The sequence below is a fragment of the Camelus ferus genome, chromosome 15, assembly GCF_009834535.1.
Source record: "Camelus ferus isolate YT-003-E chromosome 15, BCGSAC_Cfer_1.0, whole genome shotgun sequence".
Classification (NCBI taxonomy): domain Eukaryota; kingdom Metazoa; phylum Chordata; class Mammalia; order Artiodactyla; family Camelidae; genus Camelus; species Camelus ferus.
In genome coordinates, this window is record NC_045710.1 from 9,707,078 (window position 1) to 9,732,071 (window position 24,994).

General features: G+C 41.6%; 1 long non-coding RNA gene across 1 annotated transcript in view; it reads right to left on the reverse strand.

Annotated features, from left to right (window-relative positions):
- The window catches only part of LOC116668895, a 286,311-nt gene that overhangs the window by 169,426 nt on the left and 91,891 nt on the right, over positions 1 to 24,994 (reverse strand). The window contains exon 2 of the long non-coding RNA XR_004326128.1: positions 20,486 to 20,635. This is a non-coding gene — a long non-coding RNA (uncharacterized LOC116668895). The remainder of the gene's footprint in view (positions 1 to 20,485; positions 20,636 to 24,994) is intronic.

Genomic DNA, 24,994 nt, shown 5'->3' on the forward strand with positions numbered 1-24,994 from the left:
GACCTGCCAGACACACCTGGGCACTTGACAATCACGTTCTCACTCAGCCATCAAAAGAGCGTAGGGAGGTAAGAATGCCTCTTCCATTTTACAGACAGAGGAACTAAGGTTCAGAGAGGTCAAATGACACACCATGCAGCTGGCAAAGGATGGGAACAGCTACTGAGCACGAGTGTCCCTGATTCCATCATAGCACAGCATCCCTCCCAGTTGCATGGCGCTGGGGAGATACGAGTGTCTTAGAGGTCACTGTCTCAAAGTTGTTCAAAGAAAAGAGGCTGTATCACATATTGTGAATTTCCTGGGAAACCTGACATCTTTATGAGGAAGACAGGGTTGATGGAAGAATCACTGAGTAATCTCTCTGCTATTGAATGGTCCACTATCCAGATCTTTCTTATAGGATTCTCATGTACGTACTATCCTAATTGGCTGTTTATTCCACAAACATTTATGGAATATTCATTACATATGATACAAGATATTGGACATTTGAGGAGATTAAAAAGATGGTTACAATTCACTTCTTAACCTTATGGAGTTCAGAGCCTAACAGGAGAAAAAAATCTACATTATGTTACAAATCTAGTTGCATTGCAATATAGTATAGTATAGTATTGTGTAATATAATTATGCAACATAATACAATGTCAAGTCAAATTATAGTTGTTATGGAATATATATAGCTCAACGTAGTATAAAGTATTAGAAAATGCTTAAGCTGTTCAGAGCAGGGAGAAGTTAATTTCCAGAGCAGCGGTTAAGACAGGCATGTTAACTGGGCTTTTAGGATGTGAATAGTGGCAAAGGGAAGGAGGGAGGAGAATCTAGGGAAGAGCTGCTGATTCTGCATTCAGTGCCTTTTGAATGACCAAAGCCTAGAGGATGGACTGGGAGTGGTTTGTCTTATTGTATCATTTACTTTCTCATCCTTGCAAATACTTCTTGGGATCATTTCGTGAGTATAGTCTAAGGTAGTCTGAAAACAGCAGCAAACAAAACCAACAATTTCTGGTACTCACAAAGCTTGCTTCCTAATGCAGGAAAAACAGATGAGAAACCAGCTCTTTTTTGCATCACCCGGTTATCAGTGCTACAAAGAAGAACCCACAAGGGAAGGAATGAGGGTTGGGGTGTGTTGTGCTGTTCTGTGGGGTGGGCTGTGGGAGGTCCTTCTCTCTTTAAAGATGAGGCACTCGTGTCAACACTATTGACTGATTTACCCACAGCCCTGGGTTCTCGAGCGTCAGGGAACAGAGCCCCCATGCCTTCCTCTCCAAGCCTGAACCCCACCAAGCAATCTCCAAACTCATCGGACGGAACTGAAGATCCCAGCTTTCCAGATTACCGCTTTGTCTCTTTTTTGAATTAGCTTCTAACCAAACAGGGGCAAAATATTTATGGCAAGATAGTCTTGGCCGTTAAGAAGCAAATCACATTAAAGTACCTGATATTTCAAGTTCGTGACTGGATTAGTTTTAATTAGAATGCTCTCCCGCTCTGGAAAGATAAATGCAGGACATGGTATCGGAAAACCGGCTTTACTCTTGTGACTCGTGAAAGATAAATCAACTTGAGAAATTTGCAGCCGTTTTCAGACATCTATTTTTTTTTTAGTGCCATAAAAAATTGGGACATACATTAAATTATTTTTAGGCCACTGGAATCTATAACATTTAGGAGAGTGTTTCAGAGCCAAGGATTCATATGTACAATCTGGAATTATCTTCACCAACTGGATTCCTGCCCTCTGGTCACTAATAAACTTGGTCTCCTTCAAAGCACAAAATAATTTCTTTACTATCCAGTTCATTTAGCACAGCATTGGTTTTTGTGCTACTTTTTATTTGTATTTTCTGATTTGATGCCAAGCTTTCAAAATAAGTGATTTCTAGGATCTGCAAATACATACAAACAGTTTACAGTTTCTGAGAGTTTTTTTTTTTTTTGAAATAACATCCATTTAGAGTTGAGGAAAAGATTTTGCTCACACATCATCTTTTCAATATTTTTGTCATTAGATTTTCCTAGTTTTTCATTCATTTCAACCTTTTGAACAAGAATCCTCGAGACTTTCCCCAAAACTGGCATTTGGTAATGTGTTACTTGCCGAACCAAGGGAGGAAACACTGTTCTTTTCATTATTTTTATTATTTAAAAAATGTTTTTTAGGGATCAAACAGCGAGTGACAAATACCAGCCTTTATTGTACAATGAAGTTCATATTTTCAACTGTAAAATGATGCTAATAAGACAGCCGGGATCTGGATTCTCCCGAAAAAGCTAGAACTGCCTGCCAGTTAAGGGGAGACCTTAAAACCAGAACTGACAACAATTAAACATTATTTTACTTAAACTTGCTACAACCCGTGCTGTGAATTTTGGCAAGTCTAAGCTTCTTGTGCTCAAAACAACAAAATCCCGAGAACTAAATGCTTTATAATTTTATTTTATTGCAGTAACAGCATTTAATGTGAAATCAACTCACTTAACAGATTTTTAAGTGTACGACATAGCATGGTTTCCTACAGACACAAAATTGCACAGCAGGGCCCTAGAACTTACGCACCTGGTTTGATGGAAACTTCAGCTCCTTCCCCACCGCCCAGCCCCTGGCGACCACCATTCCATTCTTCGCGTCTATGAATCTGACTGTTTTAGGTGGCCCTTCATTCTTTAAAGGAGGAGCATCCTTGATTTAGAAGGGTTTTCATTTCCCAACATCCTAGTATACACGATGCACTTTATCATTTCAATTCAAACTCCAAACAACCCTGAGAAATGCGCATTGCTGCCATGGAGGCTCACTGACTGCCCCAGGTCAGGGCCAGACAGCAGAGGCAGGACTGGAGCCCAAGACGATCGAACTCCAAAACAGGTTTGCTTTCCCCTTAGGAATATGAAGGTAAGACGTGGACCGTCCCTGGCGTATTAACCCTTCATCCAGGTTCTCTTATTAAAGAAACTGTGGCTGCCAACCTGCTAGAATTTAAGAAGATGTGTGACCCTCGATGAGTCTCTCACTGCACAACTCTCAGAAGTTGTATTTCCATCTTTAATTCCATATTTACCAAAGTAGTTGCCCGAGCCCAGGCAGGGTGGCAGCTTGGACCATGTGGTGGCCTTCCATGGAGGGTAAATAATTTACTCTACTTCAGAAGGCATGGGGAGCCACTGAAAGATTGGAGGAAGTGGTGATGTGATGAGGGTATTGATTTTAGGAATAATTCTAGCAACGTGTAGAGGATCAAATGGTTAGAACAGAATCAGGGAGACCAGTTTAGAGCCAATTCAAGAGAAATGGGCAAACCATTTAAAAAAAAAAAAGCAAATAACATCAAGAAACGTATTTGGCAACCAACTTGGGAAAATACTCTATTTTAATAGCAATCCAATAAATTTAAATGAAACAAATATATACTTTTTAAACTTAAATTAACAGTTTAAAAATTAGAATACCTAATACCAATGAGCAAATGTTATAATAGACAAAAATCACAGTCCTTTTGGAAAACAAATTGTTAGCATGTATCAAGAACTTATCAGATTCCTTGATCCAGAAATTCTATTTTTGGATATTAATCCAAAGGAATCCTTTGGAAGCCAGGAAATAAGTTCCATGCACAAAGACATTCATTGTGGAATTTTTTATGACGGTGAAAAATTGAATCCAGAAAACCAGATAGCAATACAGACATGGTGTGCCATGGTACATTTGTTCAAGAAGTTACTGTAAAGCTATTGAAATATATAATTATGAAATGGTTTTAAAAAAGAACATGCTTGCTAAATAGTAATAGCAGAAAATGTGATATAAATTGTATTTACAATATGATTACAATGGTGCTTTAAAAAATAAAATCGACACAAGGCAAGATAGGAAGGATTCACATGATACGGTTAAAGAGATGGTTTTTGTTTGGTGATGAGACTAAGGTCAATTCTTTATTCTTATTTCTCTGTTCCTATGAAAGCACAGGCTTCCTTTAGTAAGTACCTATTTATTTATAATTAAAAGTAGAGTCTCTTAAATGTCTTTTTCAGCTTTCCAGGCATCTTCTTGGCAAACTCAGATTCCAGCGACGCCCCTGATTATGCACATCAAGTCAACAGCAGTGCCTGGGATGAGCCAACCACACCTCCAGGCTTGCACTTGCTGGCCAGTCTCATGAACTTTCTGAGTTTTATTCATTCTGGCTGCAGTAGGAGGAAGCTGTGGTTATTGTTCCGTTTCATTCATTTGCATTTTCTCTACTCCTGGATGTTGGTCATGAGCCTCTACTTAGGATGTACTTAAAACATCATTAAACACTATTCAGTCCTTCTCTGTCATCATTAAGGCAGACAGCAAGCCAGTCAGGAATTCTCAACCCCTCTAGAGGGACCTTGGACATGATGCCAGGCAAAGACACTAAAGCATTTCACTTTGCTTTCTTCCAAGGGCATTTGCCATACATGTGCTGATTTTCATCATCATAGAATCTGAACTAGTTTTAAACCTAAATTACCAGGGTGCACCAGGTGAGCCAATTATCTAAAGCCAGACACTGAGTGCTACCGTGATTCTTTTTTTCCCTACGTAACGGGTAATTCCACTTCGAAGCCAGCAGTCAACACTGAAACTCATTCAGGCACATGCCGTTTGATAGGCAGGAAGCCAACTCTATCAATGTTTTTGATGTTCTCTTTTAATATTGTCTCATTTATTCATGATTTTCAAATCCAAGCACATCATCTAATTTCCCAGCTTCCGCCATCCTGATTTTTATTTAAACTTATGCTGTTTATTTGAAGCAGGTGGAGATATTTTTTCTCATTGAAGCCTTTTTCTCTTCTGTAATTTGTTTCCTGTGAGCTATATATTTTGCCAAAAACCACTGATAGACAATGTCAAAGGTCCCTGTTATTAGCTGGGAACCGTAACTCAGAGTTTCTGAGCTTCCAGTCTCATCAGATTTCCAGGTGGGAAATTGTGATTCCTCCTCTTCTGTAGAAAGTGCACTGAAGATAAAAAATGTCTCTACCCAACTCCAGGTATCAAACCTGACTCTCACTGGGATAATAAAGGCTAAAGAATATTCAGCAACAAAATGTATTGAAAATGAAAACAGCTTGGGTTCTGGCATTCAATCTAAGTCCAGATCTGAGCTCCACCATATTATATGCGTGACTTCAGTCAAGTTACTTAAACTTTCCAAGTGTCGGTTCCCACCTTTGTCAAATGCATATAACACCGGAATTACAGAGCTATCATGAAGATTTACAAAATAATGTTTACAAAGTGCCAGAAATATAACAGGAAAGTTAAAATGACATCAGTCAGTCACTCCAGCTTAGTAAGATGTCTCTGTGCAACAGATGTCCCAACATCGACCCTCCCGGTGACACAGTCCCTGTTAGTTGCATCAATCCCTTCCAGTCATTAGGACTCCCAAGGGCCACTCCCAACAGCAATGACAATCAGCAGAGGGGACCACCCAGGAACAGCCCAAAGCAGTGGCAACTCCAAACAACTACTGCCATTGAAGGGTCTCCGTGTGACCTCACCATGTCCTGCCTCCTGGGTGCCTGGCTCAGGGTGACTCCCTCAGTTCTGTTGCTCTAGAGGGCAGTTCTCTGCTGTTCTATAGGATTCTACCAAAGACACATTCCTTCCAGAGCAAGTTCACTGGGGAAATCCGGATGCACCTCCACTTCTCCCCCACAGTTGCCTGATGCCTACCCACGTCCATGACACAACCTCCCTCTCCAGGTGACCTCTCCCGGGTCCATTCACTCCTCCGGGAAGTGCCCTCGATGTCCAGGGCATTTAGATACCCAGGGGCTTGACCAGAGCCTAAAACCCCCATCCTCAGGTCCCTTTCAGCAGAGTATCATCTCATTGATAGAAGTCATGCCCCAGATATCACTCTGGATGTCCACAGTTTCCCAAGGTATAAACACCTCTGCTAGGGGCTGCTCGCTTACCTGTATAAACATGATTTCACTTTCTGCCATAATACTTAAACGCCTTTCTGAAACTTGCAAAGAGAATAGAAAATGGGTAAAATCAGGCATAGATTGTATTATTTTCCACTCCTTGCCCTGAAGTACGGCAAGAAGGAGTATACTGGCAGATCAGATATTTAAATTATTATATAGCAAAGTTAATTAATTAATTAATAAAAATTCTTTAAAAAATATCCTTCATAAGGGTCCAGTTACCACCACCTCAGAACTGAAAAAAAAAAATATCTCACCCATTGACCCATTTGATCTTCATAAAATTCCTATTAAACAGTTCAGTCATCCTAATGACTCAAGTGAAGAAACTGAGGATTAGCAGACTGAAGTGATTTTCCCAAGGCCATCTGATTAGTAACAGTAAGAACTTGAATCCAGTCCTGATGCAAGTTTGGCTTTTGGTCCAGTGCTCTCCCCAAGGCACCATCGAGTACGACCTTTGGTTCGTGACAAATGTCATCAATGCCAGCAAGTAAAACTCTTACCCCTTGTTTCCCAAAGGTGTGTGGACACAGACAAGAAACTATGAATGACCACTCTCTTAACCAGTATCCAGCCGTCCCAAACACACACGGTAATCTGTCTCCATGGAAATACTACAAACAAGAGAGAGGTCAAGCACTCACAGAGTAACAAGCAAGAAGTGCATCGTCAACCTCAAGTTATTCTCCTGATGTAGCAGACACCTATTAGAAAAGATTTGCCCGTTTCCTCTTTTTAAAGGCTGCTTAAAAGGGGGGGAAGGGTATAGCTCAGTTGGTAAAGCTTGTGCCTAGCAGGCACAAGGTCCTGGGTTCAATCCCCAGTACCTCCATTAAAATAAATAAATGAATGAATAAATAAAAACCTAAATACCTCCCTCCCATCCCTCCCCCCAAAAAGACTCTCCAAGTCTCAGCCAAAGATTCCTCAACTGGACTTACTAAGTCTCCCAGAATAACCATCCTAGAGCCCAAGCTAAAGGTCTGCATGGCTGTTACTTGGCAGGCTCAATACATAGTGCAGGAAGTAATCATAGCGCCCAAACTGTGAAGGATGCAAGATGCTCCCTCGCCTGGGTGAGGACCAGATGCCCCTGCACATGCAATAGTTTGTTTGACAGGAGAAGAACTTCCAAATTATGAAACTTAAGAGTTTATATAGGAACATAGAAAGATGTGGCACATTTCCCCAGCCTCACTTCTGAGAAAGAGAGAGAAGGAGAGAGAGCTTTTCATTTACTCTGGAAAGCAGTATCCTGGGGGAAGAAGTGAAGGTCTCTAACGGGAACATAAACCATAGTGTTTGGGGGAGATGAAAATGTGTCTCTAGACATTATTACCCTTAGAATGGGGGCAAACGGCGGAGAAGAGGAGGCATTCATTCTCTCTCTTTATAGTTGGTCAATTCCTGATGCAGAGAGGGTCTGAGACACGCAGGAACACCAAGAAATCCAGGGAGGGTTGTGTTCCAGCACTCATGAGCCTAGCAAGAGATCCCAAACCCAGGAAGCGTGTTTTTGGACCAGGTGATACGACATGACGTGCACATGTCTCTCCAGCCTAAAAAAACAACAACAGCAATAAAAGGTCCTCCATCTAGGGATCTTCTAAAGGGTTCTCTCTCCACGTGAGCCACTGAGACCAGCACACTTCTCTGGCACCTTCAGGAAGGAAAAGGCAGGCAGCAGGGAACTTCTACTTAACATGCACTGCATCTCAGGGATGGCCTTTGCCTGGCCTGCGAGCTGAAATGTCAGTTGTTTTCAAATTGGAACCCAGCTCTGAGCACTGGCCCAGCTCAGCCTGATTTCCCAGTCGTAATGCTAACCCCCAGTGTTTTATGGTAAGTCACAATTTTACATGAGATTTTCACATCCACCATCTGATCTGTTGACACACCAAGCAATCCTGGAAAACGCATACACCAGGAGCCGAAACTACCCCTATTTTCTAGATGAATGTAAAATATAGCCCCCCCAAAAAAAACCACCACCAAGATTGCACACAGTTGGTGAATGGCGGAAACAGGATGTAAACCCACATCCTGTGTGCAGGGTCTGTGATTTGACGCTGATGCAACCCTACCTCCTCATACCCGCAATGAACCAATCCAACCGTGAGACCCTAAAATCTAATAAACAATTTTGGCTCCTTCCTGGGTCCTTTCAATACATGAAATGGCAAATATGATTCCTTCCCAAAGCACTGGCTGGTTTTAGTACTGTTGGTACTATTGTTTTATTATTATTATTTTTTAATAATACAACAGTTTTGGTAGTGTGAAGCTTGAGCAATTTACCTCAACATAAGCATAAAAGGATTGGGTTATGTTCTCTATCTTGCTTCGTCAAGGAATTAATCAATTAATCAGTAATAGTAGTTGCTATACAAGAGTATTCCTAAACTTTGCTCCTAAATATGCAAGGTTGAAAATTATTTCTACATATAATAATTTGTAGACATACCCAAATAAATCCACCTTAGTTTCTGAGAATCAGATAAATTTTTTTTTCCTGAAATAAAGTCATTTTGCAATTGTTTTGCATGTTTTTTCTTTATTTAAATGCATCTGACTTTTTGTCATTTTGTGCAAAATTCCATGCATGTACAGGAAAGTATTCCACGCAAAAAGCTGCAGCTTTCAAGTTCCGTACGTTTGCCCATCAGCTGTGCCTAATACAACATATGCTATGATACAACGCCTCTATGACTGATACACATACAAGAATGCACTTTCTGCATCTCAATAAGCCACAGAATAGTCTGGTTCAAAACATACAGTTTAATGAAATGGTAATGACTTCATTAATATATCAAGCCATGTCTAATTCCTTTCAAGGAACACAAGACAACTTGCATTCACTCTGAATGCATAATAAACAGTCCAATTGGCAATAGATTAAATGTGTTCTCTACCATCAGAGTCCTGATGTAGACATTGTCGCGATATCATTAGAGATTATTGCAAAGGGACATGAATTAAAGTATCATGTTGAAATGATAGAAAAAAAATTTTTTTTCTGATTATAATTATGCATGAGGTAAATGATGAAGCCAAAATTCAAGGACTTACTCCTCAAAAGTTTTGTATTCATAACTTCCCATCTGATCCTTGTTAAAAGGTCAAATTACCTCATTTACACCCCTTCATTCCTTGTGCCCTCGGGAAATCTTTATTACAGAGCAGACCAAGAAAAAGGAGCTGCAGTTAGAAAGACAGAAAGAGAACAACGATTGTGCAGAGTCATGGAAATCAAGAGAGCTTGATAAGGCAATGAGGACCATTCTATACAGTCTTTACAATTATCTCCCCATTTTACAGATAAGAAAGTCAAGGCTGAGAGACGTTAAGAAGCTGTCCAAGGCCACAGAGCTACTCCTGTAGAACTAGAAGATGAACTCTGTTGACTGAAATAAAATGCACAACTTCAAAGTTGAGAGTTATGTTTTATTCGGTGGACAATTCTGAGAACTCAGCCCGGGATGACAGCCTCTCAGATCGCTCTGAGGGACTGCTCCGAAGAGGTAGGGAGGAGCCAGGATTTATAGGAGTTTTACAACAAAGACCAGGTGGTCGGAACATTAAAAGATTACTGTTAACTAAAGAAAACCAGACATTTCAAGTTGAAGAATTTAGGGCTTTTCTACATGTGGGAAGGCTCAAAGGTTTGGGCTCATTGAAATCACTCCTTGGATATGCATCCAGCTGTCTAGGGCCAGCATCCTATTTTTTTCACATCCCTCATGGTGCACCAGTGGGGGTGGCTACAGACGCCAGGCTACCTGCTTGTCCGACAGTAGTGGCTGATGACTTGGTGGCCACAACATTCTTTGTTTACTGATGCAGCTTGCAATATTTTTTGTTCACAACTTCCTTATGGTTAACTCCCATGTCCACACTCTTTTTCACTCTACCACATGACTGGAGATTTCTCCAAGGGAAATATTTCCAAAAGGAGAGAGGGCTAACAGTTTTTTAAGTGTCCCCAAGTGGTTAAAGATAATGAGGGCAAGACTTGATTGGAAAGTTACGACCTTCTCCGTAACACTTTCAAGAGCATAGAATTTGTGACTGAGGGTAATGAGACAGGAGGGAAGGGGAAAGGACACAACCATTAAAAGAATGACACAGCCATTAGCACCAATATGGCAAAAGATTCAAATCCCAGTGGACCGTGAGCTTCGATATAGCTCATTATAATGCAACGGCTGCTAAACGGTACTCCTACAGGTGCCATGACAGTTTCCAGGCTGACCATACAAGGTCAGGAAGTGGGTGATGGCCCAGTTCCTGGGAATCGCAGCCCCTTCCCCAAAGTAGTTGGAATAATCCTCCCATTTGTTAGCATATGAAGTTACCGAGCCCATAAAAACTAACAGCCCCACATCCTGGGGTGCCCACGCTCTCTCTCTCTCTCTCCCTACTTCCTTCCCTCCCTCCTGACCTTTCTCTTGTCTTTTGAAACGGCCTGCACTCTGTCTGTGGAGTATGTCTCTCTCTGAATAAATCTACCTTCAGTCCACCTTGGCTCACTCTTGAACTCTTTCCTGCACGAAGCCAAGGACCCTCACTTGATGGGGTGCGTCCCAAGGATCTGACCAAGACCTGGGACACAGCCATCCTCTCGCGCCCCATTTTTCCTGTATCAACAGTATGAGGAGTAAATGGAAGCAAACACTCAAACTATTCCTTCGAGAAGGGTGGTGGTGGGAGGTAAGAAAGATGCATTAGGAGGTGGAGAGGGTATCTGAGTTGAAGGAAGCTTGCTTCAGGATGGGGGTGTGAAGGCGGAAGGAGGGACTGAAGAGGAAAGCAGAACTGAATCACAGAAGGAACAGGGCTCCAGGGCAATGGCGAAGCCTCCAGTGGAGAGGTTGGCCCTGAGGATGAGAGAAGCTGGACAGGAAAACAAAGTAAATTAAAGCCCAGAGGGAGTTTGAAATGGAGAGAAAAACAGAGACCAGACTGCATTCCTAAGAGCAAGGGTGAAGACATAGACTGGAAACAAAAAGAGAATAATATAGACATTGCTCTTTTTCACTTAGAATCCTCAGAGCTAAGATACGAGAAAGGGCTTACGTGGGTAAAATGATTGCTACACGGTGTCTCTTTTATTTGAGACGTCAGAAATAAAAACTTGTCAGCATGGGCCGGGGAAAGAGCGTGACCATTCCGCGAGCCTGAGATTCTGAAACCGGAAGTCTGAAGCAGAAAGATGAGTGTAAAGTCATGAATGGATTAAAATCCACCACCATGTACCCAGTCTGCACCAGGCACTATACAAAAAGCTCACAATAAAGACATAAGTAAGAGGGTGACCCCAGGGGAGCACAGAGTCCAGTGGGAGAGACCACAGTATAAATAATCACCGCCGTGATGAGTGCCCTGGAAGAGGCAACACAAAGGGGAATGCACACAGAGGCGTGTGCGAGGCCACATCACCCCAGGGCCTGCCGCAGAGGGGGATCAGCACTGCTGTGTGTCGTTGACTGAATTCATTCATTCCACCCAAGGGAAGGCGTTCGTTAGAGAGGGGAGCACCTGTGCCTTAGGCCTTCAAGATGCATAGTCGACATCCAGACTGGTGGGGAGGGCTTTGGGGGCCCGACCTGGAGCCAACCTGAGCTTCTCAGCCCTGATGGAAGGGGCACGAAGACAAGTAGGTCTAAGCACGCAGCGGCTCCACTCCTGACTGTGGGCACCTGCTATCCGGCCCCGGCAGCCCGCAGCAGGCTGGAAAACTCCAGATTCTCTGTCTTCTAAAGAGGTTATCCCAAAGTTTTCTCAGGCCATGTAGAAAGATGAGAAGCTTTTTCTTCAGGAGAACTGGATCTAAGTCCCAGTTTAGTCACCAACCACCTCAGTAACCTTGAGGGTTCAGGTTTCCCAGAAAACAGACTCTTGAGTGGAGAGTTTGTCAGCAGATGGTTTATTGGGGGCTCTTGGGGACATCACCTGAACGGAGTGAGGACAGAGGCCTGGGCAGAGGAACCAGTGTGCACTGGACACAGCTGGGAGGCATGGAGAAGAGCCGTGGAGAAGGGTGTCCTGGTCCCCAAGGGCAGATAAGGGCGATGCACCCCCACAACCACTACGACCCCACTAGCCTAAGGGAGGGATGGGCATTGTCAGCTCAGAGTCTGTGTGCTTCAGCTTACTTGACCTTTCCAGCTAGAGTTACAGCGAGCATCCCAAACTTTTAACATGCCCCTAAAGAGGGCTCGTTAATTTTTTCCTCAACCAACCCATTCCTCGTGCAGTTTTCCTGTCACTAAAATGGATCTGTATTCTATCAAGTTGCTAAAGCAAAAACCTAAGATTCATCCTTGAGTCCTTCAGTCATCTTTACCCTTCAACTTGCTTCTTGTTAAATCCATCAGAAAATCTTGCCCACTATAACTGCCACGACACACTCCAAGTATGTTCACTTCTCCCACCTTTACTATTATTTTTTCTTTTAATTAAAAAAATTTTTTCTATTAAAGTAAGTCAGTTACAATGTGTCAATTTCTGGTGTACAGTACAATGTCCCAGTCATGCATATACATGCATATATTTTGTTTTCATTTTTTTTTCATTAAAGGTAATTATAAGATGTTGAACAGAGTTCCCTGTGCTATAGAGAAGAAACTTTTTTAAATCTATTTTTATATATAGTGGCTAACATTTGTAAATCTCAAACTCCCAAATTTATCCCTTCTCACCCTTTTACTATTATTTTTGGGTACCAGCCAGTATCATTTCTTGCCTGGATTACTGGTCAGGAGAACTTCTGGGTTACTTTCCCTGCTTCCTTTTTTGCATACTATTACCTGGCTTGATCTTTTCAACGTTGTTAGAATTCCTTTGATTTTTGAAATATTTTATTTATTTCTACAGTACACACATGTACATAATGTTATGCCAATGAGATTATATATATGCTTTCTAAATTAGTCTTTTTTTCTGTTCCTTTTCTGTGTTGTTCTCTCATCTTTCTCCTCCACCTCCATCGGCCTCCCCACTCCCCAAACATCATAGCCCATGTTGATAAGTTACATTTCTCCATGGCTGTCTCCATGTTATTTTCGGAGTTATCTCAATTCCACAGAGATACGTATGTGCGTATACATAGATCTATATGCATAGGGAAGGGATTTTTGTCAGTTTGATTTACAAAATGGCACCCTAATATTCCTATTTCAGTGCATCTTACTTTTCTCACTCAACAGTGCCCTAGTGGGAGGCCCTTCAAATCAACTGAACAGCTAATCCATTCTTCAAGGACTCCATAGCATACCAGAGTATGCATGCACCGTAATTTATTGCTATTCCCTTACTGGTGGGTATTCACCAACTTGCTTCCAGTTTTCTTTCATTCTGTTTTTCGATTTGTCACTATGAAGAATGTCACACGAATCATCCTCACTCATGAGTCCTTACATCTGGGGAATTTAATCTCTGTGAGGAAGGCCACCAAGAGTGGGTCAGAGGAATATATATAGTTTAAATTTTATAGATGTCATCCATTGCTTAATAAAAAAGCTGTAACTCTTCAAAGCTCTAAGTTAAAACTGAAAGTACTATTTTCCTCTCATATTTGACAACCATCGGTTTTATTTTTTTCCTTTAACTTTTGCCAATGGGTGTAAAGTTATATCTCATTGTGATTTTAATTTCCATTTCCTTAACTGAGAGTTAATTTAAACACCATTGAATGTTGACCAGCCACTGGTACTGCCTTTTCTCTGAACTGACAGTTTATGCCTTTTGTTCATTTCCTTAATGGTTGTTTTCCTTCTTGTCAACTTGTAAGAAATCTTTGGCTATCAAAAACATTCATGCTTTGTTCAATATCTGCAATAAAAATTCTATCAAAGCACTGCCTTCTGTAAGTGGCTTTATTTGTGGAGTTTTTCTGTATACATAAACATTTTAATTTTCATATATTCAAAGATGCCTTCACATCCTTATATAGCTTTTGGGTTTGCAGTTTTAATTAAGAAGATATTCCTAGCTTCTATACTGTACATGTAGTTTTCTAGATTTGTCTGCATTTAACTCTTTAATGCATCTGGAATGTATTTTCACATATGGCGTAGGATAAAATATGGCTTAAAGTGGGTGCCTATTTCTTTTTTCTTTCAGATGAATAAGCTGGTTGTACTAAACATTAAAGTCTTACATGTCATTGGGATGTACTTATGAGTTCCCTGTTTTCTGTTCCATTAATCAATTGTCTGTTCGTAACCTAACACTACACTGGCTTGATTACAGGGGCTTTAGCATATAATGCTATCTGGCGAGGCAGATCTTCCTTTTCTTTCCTATCTCCTCTCATAGTTTCTCTCAGACTCTTACTCGTACGTATAAACCTTAGGATCATTTTCTCAATACGCTCCCAAATCGGGGACTCTGATTGGCAAGGCATTAAAATGTAGTTACTAATTTAGGGTAATCACAAGCGTGTGGTAGGAAGTCTTCTTATCCAACAATACATCGACTATTTGGTTCAGACTGATTAACATGCCTTTAAATAGATTATTGACCTACCTTATTTTATTATGCTTCTCTTTACTGTGCTTCACAGACATTGGTTTTTTACAGATTGAAGGTTTGGGCAACTCTGCATCAAGCAAGTCTATCAGCACCATTACTCTAACAGCATGTGCTCACTTTGTGTCTCTGCATCACATTTTGGTAATTCTCGCGATATTCCAAGCCTTTCACCAGCAAAAAAGATGATGACTCACTGAAGGCTCAGATGATGATTAGCATTTTTTTAGTACTAAAGTATTTTTAAACTAAGGTATGTACACTGATCTTTAGACAACACTATTTCACAGTATACACTACAGTGCAGTGTAAACATAATTTTTATATGCACTGGGAGATACCAAAAAAATCCATGTACTCACTTTATTGCAATATTCACTGTATGGCAGTGGTCTGGAACCAAGCCCACAGTATCTCTGAGGTCCGCCTGTGTTATAGTTTTCTTCATACAGGCTTACTGCCTTTCTTGTTTTATTTACTCATAAGTACTTCCAATTTTTGAGAATTGTAAATGAGTTATTTTCCTTATCAAATGAGGGAGAAGTCACTAATAATTTTGTAAACCCCTCCCATATCCAGCCACCTTACCACATCCTCCTAATAACTGTAATAATTTTACCAGACTCCCTTGGGTTTTTCAAACATAAAATAGATCACAAGTGCAAAGATACAGCTCTATTTATTCTTTCCAAATGTTTGCAGCAGTTAATTCATGTTCTTGGATTTTTGCATTCACTAAAACCTCCCGGAAAGTTAAATAATGAAAGGAATGGCAGCCTAGCGCCATCGTTCCTGATTCTAAGTGAAACGATTCTTTCCATTTAGAATAATATTTTCCTACCAACTGTTAGTCATCAGTATTACCATTTTTGTTGTCCTTGGTCTTTATCACATGTAAGTAGCTATACTTGCCTCCCATTTTCTGAGTTGTTCTTAGGAACTGCTGCGAGTTTTATCAAATGCCTTCTCAGCACTTACTCTTATGACTGTGAAGGTTTTCAGCTTCACCTTGTTGCTGTCATGGATAACGCTCACGGGTTCCACTGATGCTAAAACTTGGTTTACCAGAAAACAACTCTGCCTCATCAGCACGTCTTATCCTTCTGACACATGGCTGGAGTCCATTGACTAATGTTTAGAACACTTGCTTTTACAGTCGTGAGTGCAGTTGTTTGAGAGATCTGTTGAGCAGATCAATTACCACCGAAGAAACCCGAAAGATTATTAAAGCGTGACCATCGCAAAACCCATCAGGAACTTATGAGCTCCCAGCTGCATTTTACCTGAACTTTCAGTAACAGATCATTGCATTGTTTTCTCATCTAGTGATTTCCAAACTCTGGTATGAATAAGAATCACCTAGGAAACTTGGTGGGAAAAAAAAACAAAAAAAAACAAAAAACAGCGGCTCAGACCCTGACATAACTCAGCAGGTCTAAGTTTCAGGATTCTTTATTAGCTGTCCAGGGGATTCTGACACATACCAAAATCTGAGAGCTACTGTTCTAAAGCGTCCCAAAAGCTCCCAACTCATTTTACGAAGACAAAAAGCTCTAATATCAAAATCTGATAAAGTTAGGGCCTTCTTATCTTTTTAAAACAGAAATCAGATTGTGTCTGTCTCCTGCTTGAAACTTGTGAACAGTTTTCCATCGCACTGGAGTAAAACCCACATTCTCTACCCCTATGATGCACGGCAGCATTTGGCACACCATGTTCCTCTGGCATCTTCTCGCTCTGGGAGCCACAGCTTCTCTGTCCTCAGTCCCAACAAACTCAGTCTACTTTGGGGCCTTTGCAGTTTCCTCCACCTGGAAACGTCCTTCTCCCAGATGCTGACATGCTCGCTTCTCCTTGACAGCCCAGTATCAGCCTAAAGACAAGCAAGTCTGTCCCTAGCTAGAGTCTTAAAATAGGTTCTTGTCACTTTCGTGTATATATATATATATACCTATTTGTTAATATTCTCCCTCCTCCAATTCCTCCCTCCCTCTCTCTCATAAAATGTAACCTTACAACAGCAAGGAGCTACTACTAAATTTCCAGCACCTAGAATCATACTTGACATATTGAGTCAATGTATTTATTCCCTTATTAGTCTGTAGGCTTCAGGAAGATACAACTCAGTCTGGTTCATATCTGTAGCCTCAGAGGCTGGTACGACTCAGATGCACTGGAGACATTCACTGAATGAGCAAATGAAAGCTTGTTGGTTTTTACTCAGCTCCAGAAGGATTCATAGCAAAGGGTTGTTGACTTTAAAATACGGCTTTTAAAGCTTATACAGAACTTAAAGACTCTCTGAGAAACAGGAGGTGAGACTGGCCTGAGGAAGTAGGAGGGTCCTGCTACAAATTCTCATCAAAGTGCCTTCTCCCAAAGGTATGACTACCCTTAGAAGAGTAACTGAATAATAAATCTTATACCAAAATAAGCTGAAAATGGTCGCCTGGTAAAGGCTCTCTGCCTTCAGCTAGTTCACCATCATTATCCTCACTTTATAGATGCAGCTTGTTAGTAATAAAAGAAAAGAGGGAACTCGGCATTAGAAAGATGGGAAAATGAGGTAAAATACAGATGAGAAAATGAGGTAAAATACAGACATCTAACTAGAGTAATTTCAGCAAACTCTAGGGAGAGAGAAAGGAATTGGAAGAAAACTATTACTGGGCGTTGGAAGTACACTCCTGCATGTGTTGAAAGAGAAACACATGAAATGAACTGATGGTGTCTGGTCAAAATATTCTGGTGTGTGTTAGTGTTCTTTTTTGCGTCCTAGTAAGGTGTCATCAGGTGACATAGAACAGAGCAGGGCGGTAGGTGCGGATGCAGAGGAAACAAGAAAGGAGGATGATGACTACAGTCAATAACACTGCACAGAATACTGGAAATTTACCAAGAGAGTAGATTTCAAGTGCTCTCATTACCAAAAAAAAAGGTAATAATATGCGACGATGATCTGTTAATAAGCTTGACCATAGTAATCATTTCACTGTGTATATCAAGTCACCATGCTGTATACCTTTATCTTAAAAAAGAGAGAGAGAAAAGAAAAAAAGAAGGATGGAGGGAGCAGACCTTTGTAGTCACAGAAACCACTCAGGAATAAATGCCACAGTGAGTCAAAGGAGTGAGCTGTCATCTATTTCTGTCCTGAGTTTTGCAGATATCAGGTGAAGAAGATCAGAGACCGTCAATGATTCTACCGAGACCAAAGAGCTAAAGTTGGAGAGGAAACAGAGTGTAGACCTGTCATCCAGCCCACTTCTGCCGTTGTCTGAGAGGCTTTGGCCAGGACCCTTTCCACGTTACCTGGTTACCTGTCAAATAAGGAGGCAGGAGTAACGGGGGGAGGGGCAGGGGAGGGAAGGGGGCAGGTACTAAATGCTTTCAACTCAGACCCTCAAGTCAAACATTTGCAGTGTTCTTTCAATGAGAGCTGAGAATTCAGGAAGAATGATGTTCAAAAGAATCCATTCTTCAAAAACTATTAGTAATTTTGTCTTCCGAAAGGCAGCCTTTTTAGCATGGGGGAAAAAAAAATTCAGGCTCACAGCCTCCACAGCTCACCAGGGAGGAAACTCTTCATCATGCTATTTCTGCTCTTACTTAATTTAAGCATCTGTCTGTTGTCTTCAGAAAATCATCTTCTGGGAAAACAGGAAGTTGATGTTTTTAAGCATAATTTCGGTCCCCCCCCAAGAAAAAATCACATGGAAGGTCTTAGCAGTGAAAAAGAGCAGGCTGTGTTCTCGACCAGCCAGTTCAGAGCAGTGGCGCACAGGGACAGCAGTCAGGGGGCAGCAGGAGGGAGGGAGAGGGAGGGAGGGTCACAGTCGGAATTCTGCGGACCACAGTCATGCTCAAAGCCGGAGCACTGGAGCTTTTAAGGCAAAGGAGTACTCAGTAGAGGTTCGAGCAGGGTAAATCCAAATCAGGAAATCTCGGAGGCACCCTCTACAACGCGCCCTGAATATTGATGAATGGCCAGGACGCAGAAGGTCCTTCACCCACCCTGGCCTCGGTAGTGGCTTCCTTTCCAGATGCCGCTGCCAAGAAGGAGAATGGACTAGGTGTGGGAACCCCTCTTTCCGGCAGATGGCAGGAACGGCGAGAGAGGCAATGCTCTTTTTTGGCTGGGGAGAGGGTTACAGATAGGATCTCTACTCATGCCCTGACTTTTTCCACCTCTGAATTTCTGGTGCACAGTCACTAGCACAGCTTTTAGCATTTCATGCACGAGAAAGGCTTTTCAACCTCGGCACAGTTGACATTTTGGGTCAGGTGACTCTTTGTCGTGAGCAATGTTTGGTGCACTGTAGGATTTTAACAGCATCCTTGACATCCGCCTGCTAGATGTCAACAGCATCCCTTCCCCTCCCAGTTACGACAACCAGAAATCCCTCCAGACAGCATCGACGCCCCCTAGCTGACAACCATGGCTGGACGTTGTGTGTGTCATGCTGGCCTCTCCAGGCGTGACATCAGATCCCTGAGGATACGGATCACGCGTGTTCTTTGTTGCTCCCTCTGCCTCAGAAACCTAGTTTTGAGTCTCAGATCTGCCACTAAGCCTACACACCATCATTTGATTACAAATATAGAAGGAGAATGTATAGTCTCAAAATGTTTTCATACAGTGTATATATACATTGTATTCTACACCAATATACCAGTCGCTGTCAATCACAAAGTATAAAGAACCTCACAATGAAAGTTTATAATACACCTGAGACCGAGAGCTACAAGTGCTATTACCAACCAATGACCTCATATAATTAACAGTCACCTCTGTGGCTAAAGAGCTGTGTGAGCTTGGACCAGTCATTTAGCATCTCTGAGCCCCAGTGTTCTCATTTTTGGAGAAGTATTTAAGGACCATAACCTCGAAAGTTCCACAGTCTGGGCTCCAAGTCCCAGCCGGGATGCATTACATTCTTAGTGGACCTGGCACGGAGCTCCTGCAGTCTGAGCTTTGGCTGAAGCCAAAGATGGTGAACGCCACCTGCTCCCACGGTGCACAGTGAGGTAGGAGACTCTTGGCTCTCTACCCACATCCGGCCCATCCCTGCAGTTGGATCAGGGACCAGAGGAAAAGCCAGACCAGTTTTTCACCCGTGTAAACAATGCTGCAGTGAAAACGCTTGTAAATCTTTCATAATTTACGTCTGCAAATGTTTCCTTAGGGTAAATACTGAGAGGATGGATTGCTGAATTAAAAGTGTATGCATATTTTAAATTTAAGTAGAAAATTGTGAAATTGCTCTCCAAGAATTCAACTTCTACTCCCGCCAACAGTAAATGAAAGGAGTTGCTTTTCTGTGCTCTAAAACTTGATAGTACCGATAGTTTAGATTTTTCCAATATGTTGTATTTTTTAAGGTTATCCCATTTTGGTTTTAATGCACGTTCTTAACAACCAGTGACCCTGAGTCCCATTCATGTTTGATGCCTAGCAGAGTCACAGTATGAAATAAATACTTGTAAGTATTTTTATAAGGTTTTCCAAATACAATTGCAAAAGCAAAACTTACTAGAGGACATGACAGCAGGTGTACTAGGCACTTTACGTACATTTCCTCATTCATTCGCTCAACTTTATATAAATTTCCTCATTAATTCCCTCAACTGTTCCCTGAAGAAGTTCTTTTTTCTTCCCATTTTATGATGAAGAAATGATGCCCAAGACGCAGGAAATTCCTCAAAGCCACAAAGATTATAAGACGACACAAGTTCCAGCCCAGGTCTGATTCCAGAAACCAAGACATATTCCACTGGTCACCCCCAAATCTTAATTGAGCACCTACCCCAGCAAAAGCTGCAGGGGGTCTCAAGATCATTAACTCTGTGCCCCTTCCAGGAATCACTGGGAGGGTTCGACATAGCCTGAAACAAGTACAGAGAACCAGCATTACCACTGACAGCTCACCAAGTCCTTTCTCCCCACCGCACACCTGGTACTCACCGCGAGTCTTTAGATGGAGGGGCAGGGGCTATTTGAACACTGTCCTCCAATATCTTGCAGCTGTGGAATCTGAGTCTCCAAGTGGTTCTGAGTTTCCCATGAGCACCCAGCCGGTGCGTGGCAGGAGATGCCAAGTATCCGAGGAGGAACCTAGGTAGGAAAGACAGTTGGAGTCTTGAGGGAGGTCCCTGGAGGCTGAGCAAATGGGAAGTTCTTGAAGAGCAGAATCTTGACAGGGGCCTAGAATATGGGAAGGTTTCTGGGATCAATTTGATCCTCCAAATGTCAACATCGAAGGGTCAGAAGCATCAGTATTTTTCTGGCGCTCGGATTCATGAAGGTGCTCTGTTCTTCTCTGGGGTGAGATTTGCAATGGCTTTCCTTCCACTACCACCAAGAAAGTCCCTGGGCGCCTACTGAGGTCTTACACTCAGTTTAAAAAGCTGGCATTTGGGCTACAAGAGGGCAAGAGGGGGCCTCAGGTGTGCTGATCCGTCTCTGGTCCCACACAACCTCATGTTTCCTTCTGTGATGGGACCAGTCACAGTCTCCTAATGGTCTGCCCCACTATGGCCAGTGACTCCATGTCTAACTTCCATGGGAGCAGAGACCAAATCGTACTCTTGCTCGTATCTGCCCGTCCCATCCCAACCCTGTCGCCACCTACCAAGGCCTGGCACTACTGCTGCCAACACGCTCACAGCACTTTACAGTTTACAAAATTGCTCTGTAGCCAGGAGTGGATGTTCTTTACCTGAAACCTGGAACTTTTACAATTGGAGGGGGTCCTCTGTTCGAAAAGTAATACAGAGTAACTAATGAAAATGAAGTTAAAGTAAACAATTATTTGGAATTAGAAGTAAATTATTCCAAGTTGCAAATTTTAAAAATCAGACAAATATGTATCTACCACAAACTAGAAAACAACAGACTTTTTGTCGCTAATTATCTGCCAGATACACCTCTACAGTCTTTTGCTCTCCATTTTGTGCCTGCAAACTCTTTGATCCTCTTGTCATATGATAATGATTTGCTCTATTTATATAAAGACAATAAAAAATTAACTCAATCTTTCCTCCAGCGTGATTGATTAAAATTTCTTTTTTATTAGCAGCAGTTGGGAATGCATGAAATGCAACTCTATGCACAGAGTTACTAATTGTGATAATGCTGCAGGTTTGTACTCTAAAATACAAGTATTCTGAGAAATTCCATTTTACATGATTCTCACCAAATAACAGAAGTATAGTGAGTTTATAAAGAAGATTTAAAGAAATGGAAAGTTATGCTCTTGGGTTGGAAGAATTAATATTGTTAAAATGGCCATATTGCCCAAAGCAATCTACAGATTTAATGCAGTCCCTATCAAATTACCCAGGACATTTTTCACAGAACTAGAAAAATAATCCTAAAATTTACATGGAATCACAAAAGACCCAGAATTGCCAAAATGATACCAAAGAAAAAGAACGAAGCTGGAGGAAAAACACTTCCAAACTTCAGACAATACTGCGAAGCTACAGTAACTTAAACAGCATGGTTTTGGCACAACAACAGACAGATGGATCAATGGAACAGAATAGAGAGACCAGAAATAAAACCACACACCTATGGTCAATTAATCTTCGACAAAGAGACAAGAATATACAATGGAAAAAAGACAGTCCCTTTGGCAAAGTGGTGTTGGGAAAGCTGGACAGCTGCGTGTAAATCAATGAAGTTAGAACACTCCCTCACACTGTACACAAAAATTAACTCAAAACAGTTTAAAGACTTAAACAGAAGACCAATACCATAAATCTTCTACAAGAGAACATAGGCAAAACATTCTCTGACATAAATCACAGCAATGTTCTCCTAGGTCTCTACCAAGGCAATGGAAATAAAAGTGAAAATAAACAAATGAGATCTACTTAAACTTAGAAGCTTTTGCACACCAAAAGAAACCACAAACAAAACAAAAAGACAACCTATGGACTGGGAGAAAATATTTGCAAACAATATGATTGACAAGGGCTTAACTTCCAGAATATACAAACAGCACATACAACTCAATAACAAAACAACAACAACAACAAAAACAACCCAATGCAAAAATGAACAGAAGACCTAAACAGACTTTTCTCCAGTGAAGACATACGGATGGCCAACAGGCACCTGAAAAGATGCTCAGTATCACTAATTATCAGAGAAATGCAAATCAAAACGACAATGAAGTATCACCTCACATTGGTCAGAATGGCCATCATTAAAAAGTCCACAACTGATGAATGCTGGAGCGGGTGTGGAGAAAAGGGAGCCCTCCTACACTGTTAGAGGGAATGTAATTTGGAGCAGCCACTATGGAAAACATTTAGGTTTCCTAAAAAACTAAAAACAAACTTACCATATGATCCAGCAATGCCATTCCCAGGCATATATCCAGAGAAAACTCTAATTCAAAAAGATACATGATCCCAATGTTCACAGCAGCACTATTTACAACAGCCAAGACATGAAAGTAACCTAAATGTCCATCAATGGATGATTGGATAAAGAAGATATGGTATATGTATACAATGGAGTATTACTCAGCCATAAAAAATTAAATGCCATTTGCAGCAACATGGATGGACCTAGGGATTATCATATTAAGTGAAGTAAGTCAGACAGAGACAGACAAATATCATATGATATTACTTACATGTGGAATCTTAAAAAATGACACAAATGAACTTATTTACAAAACAGAAAGAGACTTACAGACATAGAAAACAAACGTATGGTCACCAAAGGGGAAAGAGAGAGGGGAGGGATAAATTGGGAGTTTGGGATTAGCAGATACGAACTATTATATATAGAATAGATAAACAACAAAGTCCTACTGCATAGCACAGGGAACTATGTTCAACAACTTGTAATAACCTAAATGAAAAAGAATATGAAAACGAATATATAAATAACTGAATCACTATGCTGTACATTAGAAATTAAAGTATAGTTGATTTACAATGTTGTGTTAACAAAAAAAGAAGAAAAATAAATAATTTGAAATGTGTTAGAAAGAAAAAGTAGAGTGAATTTATAATTATATATACTAGTGACTATCTTCTCAATAGGAGAGAACTTCCATTTGACCATTAGATGAGGATCAAACATCCCACTTGGAGTTCTACACGTCTCAAGGGTGGAAGAATTTCCCATAGGCTGGCTCCTGGTTCTGTGCATCTCATACTGTGTTTCTCCTGCGTCACCCAGCCAGGCCTGACGCCTGGTGCCCCGGGGCTTGTTCATATTACAGCATGGCCTCTGACACTACACCGCTGTGCCCTGGAACCAGGTGAGTCACAGCAGCATCAGGAGGATCCCTGCAAACCCTGCTCCTCTGGGACAAGCAGCAGCAACTTATCGCCGAGACTGCCAGGGACCGTGTGAATATATCCCATGGAGCCCAAGCAGATATACCCCCCAAATCAAGTCTCCTTTGGCCAATCCCAGAAAGGCCCATAGCCATTCCATGCCACCTGACCCAAGGGGAAGTGAAATGGCATAGAAAACAAGGTGGAAACCAGAGTAGAAAGAGACAATGTTCTTAACCAATTACAGATACAGGATCTTACTTTTGCAAATCTTACAAAAAGGCCTGATCACATGAACATGATATGAGGGGCCCTGAAGCTTTATCTTCATTGGCCTTATGGTAGGTCCACATCTGCTCTGGCTCCTGGGTTCACAGAAGACACTATGAATCACCATTTGCAGCAGTGACTAATGTCTTGGGGACATACAAACAGTGGAAGCAGAAGACCTTAATTTGAATCCAGACCCTAAATCAGATGAGGCAATGTCTTCGTTTGGGCAAGTGACATATTTTCGCTGAAACTTAGTTTCCACGTCTGTAAAATGGAAACATTAGTTCTAGTTCTAGAACTAGATCTTGGGAGATCACGTGGAGGATTAAACATAACGAAAGCACCGAGCACATTAGCAGTGTTGCTGTAGTTGCGCACTGAATAAATATGTTGAAAACGGGGACAACTGGAAGGCAGATCTCAGGGTCCTGTGCTAACAACCTCTTAGGTGCCTTCAGCTGAAACATTCTATGCTTCAAAATCCCCATAGAAATAACCCAGGGAAGGATTTAAAGAAATAGTTACATGTGATTTTTCACAGGCTAATCTGTGGCTCCGTGCGGGTCAAAGAAGATTAAGGGCTCCTGGAAATTCAAAGGCTGATTACTTCAAATCCCATCCCAGGAGTCCAGAGGATGCAGCCCAGCTCAATATTTTGTGCACAAGCCAGAACTTTTAAGATAAGCATTTCAGGGAAAGCTAACCTAAGGTGAAGGGTTTCCAGAAAGCTGTGACTTTAAAACAAATCCACTGCAGCAGAGAGCGGAGCTCTGCTCACAGCCTTCACCCCCAATCGGCCCCCTCCCTGCGCCTGTGGCCAGATCCCAGCCCCAGCTCAGGAGCCCCGTCCGCTGCTGAGAACCAATTCCTCCCTGCAGCCTCTGTGGGCCAGGAGAAC